At 41.1% G+C, this 10760-nt stretch overlaps 1 pseudogene; it reads left to right on the top strand.

Annotated features, from left to right (window-relative positions):
* Positions 1-4723: 4723 nt before the first annotated feature.
* Positions 4724-5263, top strand: LOC147557454 (secreted RxLR effector protein 161 pseudogene; annotated as a pseudogene).
* The last annotated feature ends 5497 nt before the right edge of the window (positions 5264-10760 follow it).

Below are 10760 nucleotides of genomic sequence, written 5' to 3'. Positions count from 1 at the left end.
ACATACATAAATATGACAATCATATATAAAAGTATGTCTCCTAGGTTCGTTTCTAGGTTTGCTATGTCTCGTATAGCTATTTCTGGCAAATTGTGGCATTCCTATGTCTAACATGGATTCTAAGTCTAACTTAGTAAATTCGGACTTAATTTCTGTCACGTTTCTTCCTTAATGATTTCTAAAATCGCTTTAAGGAAAAGCTCCGTTTGGATTATCGCATAATCCAGGTCAATTTCGGAAAAATTAGGGTTGGGGTCGGATGAAAAACAGACTAAAACTCCCACTCGGATCAAGGCCCAAAAGTGCCTGAGTCAAACTCTGAAAATCTGGGTCAAATTCGGTCAAGGGACCTTTGACCAGTCAAGGACGAACCAAGGTTGGTCAAAGTCAAGGTCCGGACCCGGCTCGGCACGTCCCAAGCCGTGTCGTGTCCCTCGTGTGGTCGCGTTTTGGCCCTAGGCCAGACGCGTCTATCCGAGTTTGTAGCATCTCAGATCGCATCCGAGATGTTAGGGATGCGTTGGACGCGTCCTGGTCGTCTCGGACTCCTAGTCCGAGACGACCTAGGTATGCTCCAGACGCGTCTTCTAGACGCCTCTCGAGTCGGCCAAGAAAATCGCGTCTCGGACTAATCCGAGATGCGTCCGATGATATCGCAGGTCGCGTCTGGAGGACGCAACCTTTCTGAGATATACTCGGATATCCCAGTCCATGTCGGACTGGGATGCGTCAGAGACAATCTCGGAGTCCCTGTCCGAGACAGACTGCGACGCGTCCAGGGGAGTCCGGCCCGGGACAGACTTCATCTTCCTACTATTTTCTTGTTGATTTTCGATTTTTCTGTTGTTCCTTCATGGTTCAGCTGCTGCTTTTGATGGAAACCCATCAAAAACAGCACATTTGGAAAAAAATTCAAAAATCCAACCCGATTTTCAATCGTCTTTTCGAAAACATTTTTGAAAATTCGATTTCCTTCTATCCAATTAGGTCTAAACTAATAAATTTTATGTCAAACATAAAATTTCTAATCAATCAAGTTCGAATCTAATTCGACTAGTCAAAGTTAGTTTCATGTAACCGGCTCGTGATGCCACTGTAGGGTTATGGGTGTATCTAATACACTATCTAGTGTTCTAAGCGGAATCTCAACATCTTATATGTTAACACTACTTTCCAGGATCGTTGTATACATGAACTAAACAATGAACTAGAATAGAGATAAATACCTTTTCGCGTTTTTCCCTCGAACCATTCTCAATTCGCGTGTGAAGATCGAGAGCTCCAATTGTCGCTTCTCTACTTAAGACACCAAGATGGTTAACTTGATCTCCCTTCATTATTGTCTGCTAGGACTTCAATGGAAGGTTGAGAAGAACCTTTCTTCTTGACTAGATTCTAGAGAAAACTCACTTTTCTCTTTCTTGCTTTTTCAGCTAGGACTTCAAAGTCCGGTCCTTGACTTTGACCTACCTTGGTTCGTCCTTGACTGGTCAAACGTCCCTTAATCGAGTTTGACCCGGATTTTTAGAGTTTGACTCGGGCACTTTTGGGCCTTGATCCGAGTGGGAGCTTTAGTCTGTTTTTCATCCGACCCCAACCCTAATTTTTCCGAAATTGACCCGGATTATGCGATATTCCGAACGGAGATTTTCTTTAAAATGATTTTAGAAATCATTAAGGAAGAAACGTGACATAAATTAAGTCCGAATTTACGAAATTAGACTTAGAATCCATGTTAGACATAGGAATGTCACAATTTCCCACAAATAACTATACGAGACATAGCAAACCTAGAAACGAATCTAGGAGACATACTTTTATATATGATTGTCATATTTATGTATGTATGTGATTGCGTAGAATAATGTACCTTTAGATAGGTAAACGTTTCTTGATTCTAAGCACAAGTGTGATGTGCTCGAATAATACTTAGAGTATAGGGTCTAGAAACACCATTGACGAATCGAATGATGAGATCATGATTCGAGTGGGAGTACTCAATGGTGGTTTACGGATATGAATCCAAACGAACCTTAGGCGAACAAGAAAGAACATTACGCAAAATCACCTAAATCTTTACGTAATAAATCACAGTTAGTTATGCTAGAGTTCATAGTAACGTAACTTGATAAATTACGTAAAAGTCCCCAAAAAGAATTTTGAGTGACGCCTACCCAGATGAAGTCACCTGTTGTCCCTTGTTCATCAATGGTGGGTCGACCTTCGCAGAGTGCCATCTTTTACCTCGGGACGATACGGGTAGACCTATAGCAGAGGTCTACATGTCTAAAGGTTATTCTCAACGAGACAGCAAAAGGGTTTTGCATTTGGAGGCAAAAGGATGAATTTAACACATAAGTGTTATTCATCAACCAAGAGTCATAGGAGTATGATCAGCAAAGAGTTTGCTCACCCAGGATGACGGAGTTAAGGGCAGTGCTCTAGTACGCTTAGCTTCGTAGGAACGGGATCTTGGAATCATATTTTTCAAAAGGGGACGACTTTATTGAAAAATATGGCAAAACAGTTGTTTTTGCACAACAATTGAATGTAGTACGTAGTAAATTTCCTTTTTCTGTCAATGTAAAGTAGAAATAGCACACACGATTTGTTTAGGTTTAGATAAGTTTCTAGATTAGGAGAAGGATCAGAGAAGAGTTCTCGATACTTCGAAGACAGAAAACGTAATAGGAAACCAAGAAAAGAAGAGGAAATTAGCGCTTATGTTATAGAGGTTAATTTGGAAGACATGGCTGATTCTCCTACATGGGTATTTGATACCGGATGTGGAGCCCATATAATCTCAAATTTGAATGGGCTAGAAGGAATCAGAAGTCTGGCAAAGAGCGAAATGGTTCTTACCAGTCGCAAACAAAGCAAGAGTTGCTGCTGCGGCTATGAGTACACCTGCAAGAGGTAGCTATGGCTATTTCATAACATTCACTGACGACTTCAAAAGATATAGTTAAATATATCTTATGAGGCAGAAGTCAGAATCGTTTGAAATGTTCAAATAGTTTTAGAATGAAGTAGATAATCAACTTGATAAGAAAATAAAAGCCATTCGATCGAATCGAGGTGGTGAATATTTGAGTCAAGAATTTGAGGATCATCTCAGGAGTTGCGGCATCGTGTCACAACTCACTCCACCAGGAACACCGCAGTTGAACTGTGTGTCCGAAAGGAGAAATCGAACCTTGATGGATATGGTTCGATCGATGATGAACTTAGTCGATCTTCCTAACAATTTTTGGGGTTATGCTCTTGAAACGGCTGCTTTCACACTTAACCGGGCTCCGTCAAAAGTTGTGGAAAAGACGACATATGAGTTATGGTTTGGAAAGGTTCCAAAGTTGTCTTTCGTAAAAGTCAGGGGTTGCGACGTTTACGTAAGCCGTCTACAAGGAGATAAACTAGCACCCAAATCAGACAAATGTTTCTTTGTGGGTTACCCAAAAGAAACAAAGGGTTATTTCTTCTACAACCAATCAGAGAACAAAGTGTTTGTTGCTCGTGATGGTGTCTTCCTTGAAAAGGAGTTCCTTTCCAAGAAGACAAGTGGGAGAAAAGTCGAAATCGAAGAAATTCGATCTGAGCAACAAACTGACACCATTGGACTGATGTCAGAAGTCGCGGTTCCGATCTATACTGAGCCGATAAAAGGGAATAGTGAGGAAGAGATAGTAGATCTCGGAGTGCTTTTCGCACAAAGCGAACCGAAATCGCATTAGAATCCTCAAGAAGTTGAGAATGTCTCACCTGTTGTTCAACCCCTACGTAGGTCAGCAAGGTTAATCGAGTTATCACAACGGCTGGATTTGCTGTTGGTGGAAGATAACGAACCTAGCACTTACAAAGAAGCTATGACGAGCCCAGACTCCGCAAAATGGCTAGGAGCCATGCAATCCGAAATGGAATCCATGTACGAGAATCAAGTTTGGAACTTGGTAGATTTGCCCGAAGGAGTAACACCCATCGGATGCAAATGGGTTTTCAAGATGAAAACCCACATGGATGGAAACGTGAGTGTTTTCAAAGCAAGACTCGTGGCAAAAGGTTATCGACAAGTCTATGGGATAGACTATGAAGAAACCTTTCAACTGTCGCGATGCTTAATTCCATTAGGATTATCTTAGCGATAGCCGCTCATTACGATTATGAGATTTGGCGAATGGATGTCAAAACCGCCTTCCTGAATGAAAATCTGGAAGAAGATGTGTACATGACACAACTTGAGGGTTTTGTAGACTCCAATAATGCTAGGAAGGTTTGCAAAATTCAAAGGTCCATTCATGGTTTGAAGCAAGCAAGCAGGAGCTGGAATCTTCGGTTCGACGAGAAAATCAAAGAGTTTGGCTTTTTGAAGAACGAAGAGGAATCTTGTGTATACAAGAAGGTTAGTGGGAGCAACCTAGTTTTCTTGGTCTTGTATGTAGATGACATATTGATCATTGGAAACAACATTCCGGTGCTTAATTCTGTGAAAGAATGGCTTAGGAAATGTTTTTCAATGAAAGACCTTAGAGATGCAGAATACATATTGGGCATCAAGATCTATAGAGATAGATCAAAGAAGATGATTGGACTCAGTCAAGAAACTTATATAGATAAGATTCTTAAGAGATTCAAAATCGAAACCTTTAAGAGAGGATTCATGCCCATGGCGCATGGCACAGTGCTAAGCAAGACCCAAAGTCCAAGTGACCCAGGTGAGCTAGAAAACATGCAGAAGGTACCCTATGCTTCGGCGATAGGATCCATCATGTATGCCATGACTTGCACTCGCCCAAACGTCTCATATGCTTTGAGCATGTGTAGCCGTTACCAATCTAACCCAGGTGAAGATCACTAGGCCGCAACCAAAAATATCCTGAAGTACTTGAGAAGGACGAAGGATCATTTGTTGGTGTATGGCGGGAAATAAGAACTAATCGTGGAAGGCTATGTGGACGCGAGCTTCCAAACAGATAGAGATGATTACCGATCACAATCGGGACATGTTTTCTATCTGAACGGAGGAGCAGTATGCTGGAAAAGCTCAAAACTACTGTAGCGGATTCTACCACAGAAGCAGATTACTTGGCTGCTTCGGAAGCAGCAAAGGAAGGAGTTTGGATGAAGATTTTTATCTCCGGACTTGGTGTCGTTCCTAGCATCGAGAAGAGAATTACTCTGTATTGTGACAACAATGGAGCAATCGCCCAAGCTAAGGAACCAAGAGCCCACCAGAAATCAAAACATATCCAAAGGAAATACCACTTGATAAGAGAGATCATTTAGCGGTAGGATGTGGTGATTTGCAAAGTCCATACGGATGACAACATAGCCGATCCGTTAACTAAACCACTACCCCGACCCAAACATGAGAGTCATACAAAGGGGATGGGGATAAAGCACATCAAAGAATGGCTTTAAGTTTGTAATCAAATTAATAAAAGGGGTTTTATGTAATTTGATTAGCTACATTCAATAAAAGAAATAAAACTTAATTATTTTGTCATTAAATATTGGTTTAGTATTTAATTGACAGTCCAAAAATAATGAAATATTTACCAAGTAGGTTTATCTGATGCGTGATCTGATAAATGAAACCCTACTAAGTGAACTTGGAAAAGATTCATTATTGAATCCCTAGTCCAGGTCATTGCATGGGCAACAATGACTCAAGACTACTAGCATGTGAGATTGACTGACGGCGTTGTTTCATGGGCCATGGGAATATAGTATTCAAATCAATTACATGGGTGTATGATTGGGGAATATACACTGGATTAACCCAAATATGAGAGTTCTTCAAGGAGTTGCAAAAACGTCATGAACACTCATAGGCAAGATTGGAGAGATTCCTTAAACATGAGTACTCGACTCATCTTCTATAAGGAATGTCGAACTTTAGCACCGTCAAACGCCGCGCCGTAAAAGGAGTTTATAAAGGCGGATTGCTGGGGGAGACAGGATAGATATGAAGTTAAGTGGGAGTACAAGAGTGGATTATGTCCTCCTAACAAGGTTAGGAAAAAGTATCTCCGGGCCACTTGAGGAGAAGCAACTAAAAATGTACGGTCGTACTCTAATGAATTAAAAGTTAATCATTAGCTTGGCAGTTGTTCTCCAGATCAAGAAAGTCCGAAAAAGATATGACGTATCAGATGAGATACGAAGTGACATGGGAATCGAGCATTGCACTTATTCTAAGGACAAGTGGGAGACTGAAGGATGTTTCCGTTCGGTATGAAGGAGATATCCTTCCGAAAGAGTGTCCTTCGACCAAGATGGCAATACGATCAATTTGTCAGTTAAGATAAAGATGAAGAACATCTAGTCCGGTCCAATTAGGGGTCGTAGTGCTTTGCTAGAAGCCAACTACGATCATCGAATCAATTCGGTGATTCGCAGCTAACATAGACCAGATCCTACAACGGGTTACACATAAGAGTGGTAACTTGATCGGAGAGAGTTGACTAGATAAAGAGTGGCAAATAAGTGAATTGGATTGGTGCCCTTAAGGAGGGGCCGACCATGTGATTGCTGCCCTCAAGGAGGGGTCGACCAGCACATGGCCGGTTGGAACCCCTAAGTGGGCCGGCCATAAAGCCCATAAAGGCTTTATGTGGCCGGCCGCACATAAACCCCTTTTAGGGTTTCATATGGGACGCTATTAGATATGTCTTGAAGGAGATATTTTAGGAATCCTAGTTTGGGTCAAATACCTTCTCTATAATCCCTATAAATAGACCTCCTTAGACATAATTTTATACACAAGTCAAGAGACAAAACTCATAAGTTTGTGAGAGTTTTTTAAGAGAGAAAAAGCAAGAAAGAGAAAAGTGAGTTTTCTCTAGAATCTAGTCAAGAAGAAAGGTTCTTCTCAACCTTCCATTGAAGTCCTAGCAGACATTAATGAAGGGAGATCAAGTTAACCATCTAGGTGTCTCAAGTAGAGGAGCGACAATTGGAGCTCTCGATGTTCACACGCGAATTGGAATGGTTCGAGGGAAAAATGCGGAAAGGTATTTATCCCTATTCTAGTTCATTGTTTAGTTCATGTATACAACAATCCTGGAAACTAGTGTTAACATATTAGATGTTGAGATTCCGCTTAGTTACACTAGATAGTGTATTAGATACACCCATAACCCTACACCTTGCTCCTGTTCCTGTTCGTCTGTTCCCGAGGGGGGAAAACCTACAAAGGGTTTGAAAACCGCTATGACGCTCAAGCCAGTCAGGGTGCTCTTTGCAGTAAAAGAATGAATATTGATTGATCCTTCTGGGGGCGAGTTGTGGGAACTCTGAGTTTCTAGTGATCTTTTTGGGGTAAAGAGATCGTGTCCTCTGAAGGACGATGTGGGGGGCCTTTTATAGGCAATGTTAGGCCGACTGTGATTAGTGGCGGTGGTGAGGCAGTTGCCGTCAAACCAAAGGGAAAGTTTCCTCCCTTGAGTATCTAGGGTTTCTGTTTGAGTCTATCTCGGATCTTTGATAAGTGGAAGTGCGTAAGTTCAAGGATCCTTCGTAGATATCTTGCCGATGTGATAGATTCTAGAGGAGAAGTTTCTTCCTTTAGTTACGTGGTGTTCAAGCTGACTTAAACACTTCGAGATGTGTAGCCGACCGAGATCTTTCTGGAAGATTCGGGATTAAGTCGGTAGATCGCTTAGCGCTGCTGCCTTCCTTGTTCTGGGCGTAAGACATTAGCCGGAGCTGTGTGGACCCCCCTATACTCCTCTGAAGACCCAGGGTTGATCTGTCGGTGCCAAGGACACTTTGTAGGGTTGGTTTCTTCTGGCCGACCTCCCAGTTAGGGGAATATTTGGTGGACCATCAGAAGCTCAGTCGTCCTGCTGTCTTAAGCCGGGTTGATCCGGTAGACTTTCAGGTCTGATCTTGACTCTTCAGACGTTAGTCAACGTCTGGACATTTTATGCATCATCAGTGTGTATAACAAAAAATTATCAGATGGTTCTTATTTGTATCTATTCCTAAATGTGGATGGCATGTTGATAGCTTGCAAGGATATGTCAGAAATCCACATGTTAAATGATCAGTTAAAGGGTGAGTTTGAGGTGAAAGACTTGGGTACTTCAAGGAAGATATTGGGTATGGAGATACGGAGAGACATATCTGCTGGGAAGTTGTTCTTGTCTCAAAAAATGTACATCGAGAAGGTGTTTGAACGTTTTGGTATGACTGAGACAAAACATGTCGATACTCCATTGGCAGCACACTTCAAGCTTTCGAGTGAACTGTCACCGACAACTGATGAAGATACAGAGTACATATCTCGGGTTCCTTATGCAAGTGCACTAGGTAGCATTATGTATGCTATGGTGTGCACAAGACCTGATATTTCACACGTTGTTAGTGTAGTAACCAGATACATGGGCAGACCTGGGAGAGGTCATTCGTAAGCTGTGAAATGGATACTATGGTATCTGGGAGGAACTGCGAAAGTTGGTCTGGTTTACAGTAGAAGGACTGACAATTCTGGTTCGATAGTTGGATTTGTGGAGCCAAATTTTTTAGGGGATCTTGATAGGAAGAGATCGCTGACGGGTTATACTTTCACACTCTGCGGAAGTGCCATTAGTTGGAGAGCAGTGCTCCAATCAGTAGTAGCCCTGTCTACAACAGAAGTTGAATACATGGCAGCAATAGAGGCAGTGAAGGAGGCGATATGGCTGAGTGGTTTAGTTGGTGATTTGGGCCTGAAGGAGGAGATGACGGAAGTCAACTGCGACAACTAAATTGCGATTCATTTGACCAAAAATCAAATGTATCACGAGAGAACTAAACACATTGACGTTACGTATCACTTTATCAAGGACGTGATTGAAGAAGGAAAGATCACGATGAAGAAGGTGTCTTAGTAAGATAATCCAGTGGATATGTTGACCAAGGCAGTTACAACTTTCAAGTTTAAGCATTGATTAGACTTGATTGGAATTTCCAAATGTTGAGCCCTAGCAGGGCTGGAGCGAGGACGACTCAGAGGCACTGAGCTATAATGGTGGCAAATTAAGTTAAGAGGATCATATTCAAGTCAAGGTGGAGAATTGTTGAAAGTGCTAGAATATGAGTTGATATCGAATCTGGTTTACGTCCCACCAACCCGCTTATAAGACAAAAGTGATTTTACAGCCGTTAGCGGAATTGGTTACTAAGACAGAGTTGGTATGTGAAGTAGGGCTCCAAGGCAGAGTTGGACTCCGAGACAGAGTTGGAATGCGGAGCAGAGATATGTCGGTTATTAGTGTTAGCGTATCCATGTGTATTTCGAATTTAGAAGAGAGTCGGTGAGGCGGTGGGATTAGGTTTTTAGTTGCTATATATACTAAACCCCTAGGAGATATCTGTGTCTAATTCTTACGAATCTCTTGTGTAACTTGTTTGCTTATCATAGTGGAAATCATCGTGCCGTTGTCGTCGTGGAGTAGGTCTCACCAACTGAACCACGTACATCTCTTGTGTTCTTTGTGATTGTTCTTTATTTCATATTGCTTTTCTTGGATTACTGGTTTTTGTTCATAATAAACCCCAATTGTCATAACAAAATACTTAGAGTATTTATAGTCGTGGCCAATCAAATCCAGATAAGTTAATGTGGACCGCAACTGAAAAAAATCCTAAAGTACTTAGGAAGAAGTGAGGATTAGTTCTCAGTATCAAGTAGGGAAATATAACGATTAAAGAATGTCATATGTTGCAAACTTCCAGACTAAGATTTTGATCTTGACTTGGAAGAACAGTAGGCTGGAAAAATTCTGGGATGAGGACTGTTACGAACTCTACAAGAAAAGAAAACAATTAAAGGTTAAGAAGCCTTCATTTAATATGAAAACACTAAAAATTATCGTCCTTTAACTAGGATAATGATCAACAAAATTCAAATGGATTAGACCCATTAACTAAACTGTCACCTTAGTCTAAGTGTGAAAGTCATATTAGGTCATAGGCATTAAGCATTTCTGAGAAAAGCTTAAACTAGTAAATTGAGTGCGTAAGAAGTTGTGCGGGAAGGCTCAAATTTACTAACTCTTGTTATCAGAAATAAAGTATTTATTTCTTCATGTAAAATTGGTTTAGTACTTAAACGGAAGTCCAACATAATGAAATATTCCAAATAGGTTTATCAGATACTTGATTTGAGAAATGAAACCTATTAAGTGAACTTGGAATTATTTCGTTATTATGTCCCTAGTCCAAGTCATTAAATGGACAACAATGACCTAAGAAGACTAGCATGTGAGATTAACCAATAGCGTTATTTCATGGGCTATAGGAATATCAATATTCAAGTCAATTACATGGGTGTACGGTACACAGGATGACCTACCATGAGAGTTCTTCATATGAGGAAACATCACGAACTCTCATAGGCAAGACTGGAGAGATTACTTTTAAGATGAGTTGGACTTCTTATATATTTCTAACAGAAATTAATGTATCGGTGGCCCCTAAAAGTCGGTGGCCCGAAGCGACGCTTTGTTCGCTTTGGCCCAGGGCCACCCCTCTGGAAGTTACTGGGTATAGCATGATAAACATGAAGCTAAGTGGTAGTACAAGATTTGATCATGTCCTCCTAACTAAGTTAGAATTAGTATCTCTTAGCCACTTGAAGAGAAGCAACTGAAAATGCATGTGCGCGCTCAAATGGATTAATAGTTAATCATTAATTTTTTACAAGTGTTCTCTAGATCGAGAAAGTCTGAAAGATATGACATATCAGATGAGGTGCAAAGTGACATGGGAATCGAGCA

The sequence above is a fragment of the Eschscholzia californica genome, unplaced genomic scaffold (assembly GCF_041429995.1).
Source record: "Eschscholzia californica isolate CP2 unplaced genomic scaffold, dmEscCali1.0.p SCAF_2, whole genome shotgun sequence".
Lineage (NCBI taxonomy): Eukaryota > Viridiplantae > Streptophyta > Magnoliopsida > Ranunculales > Papaveraceae > Eschscholzia > Eschscholzia californica.
This window is presented reverse-complemented; position numbering and strand designations above follow the sequence as displayed.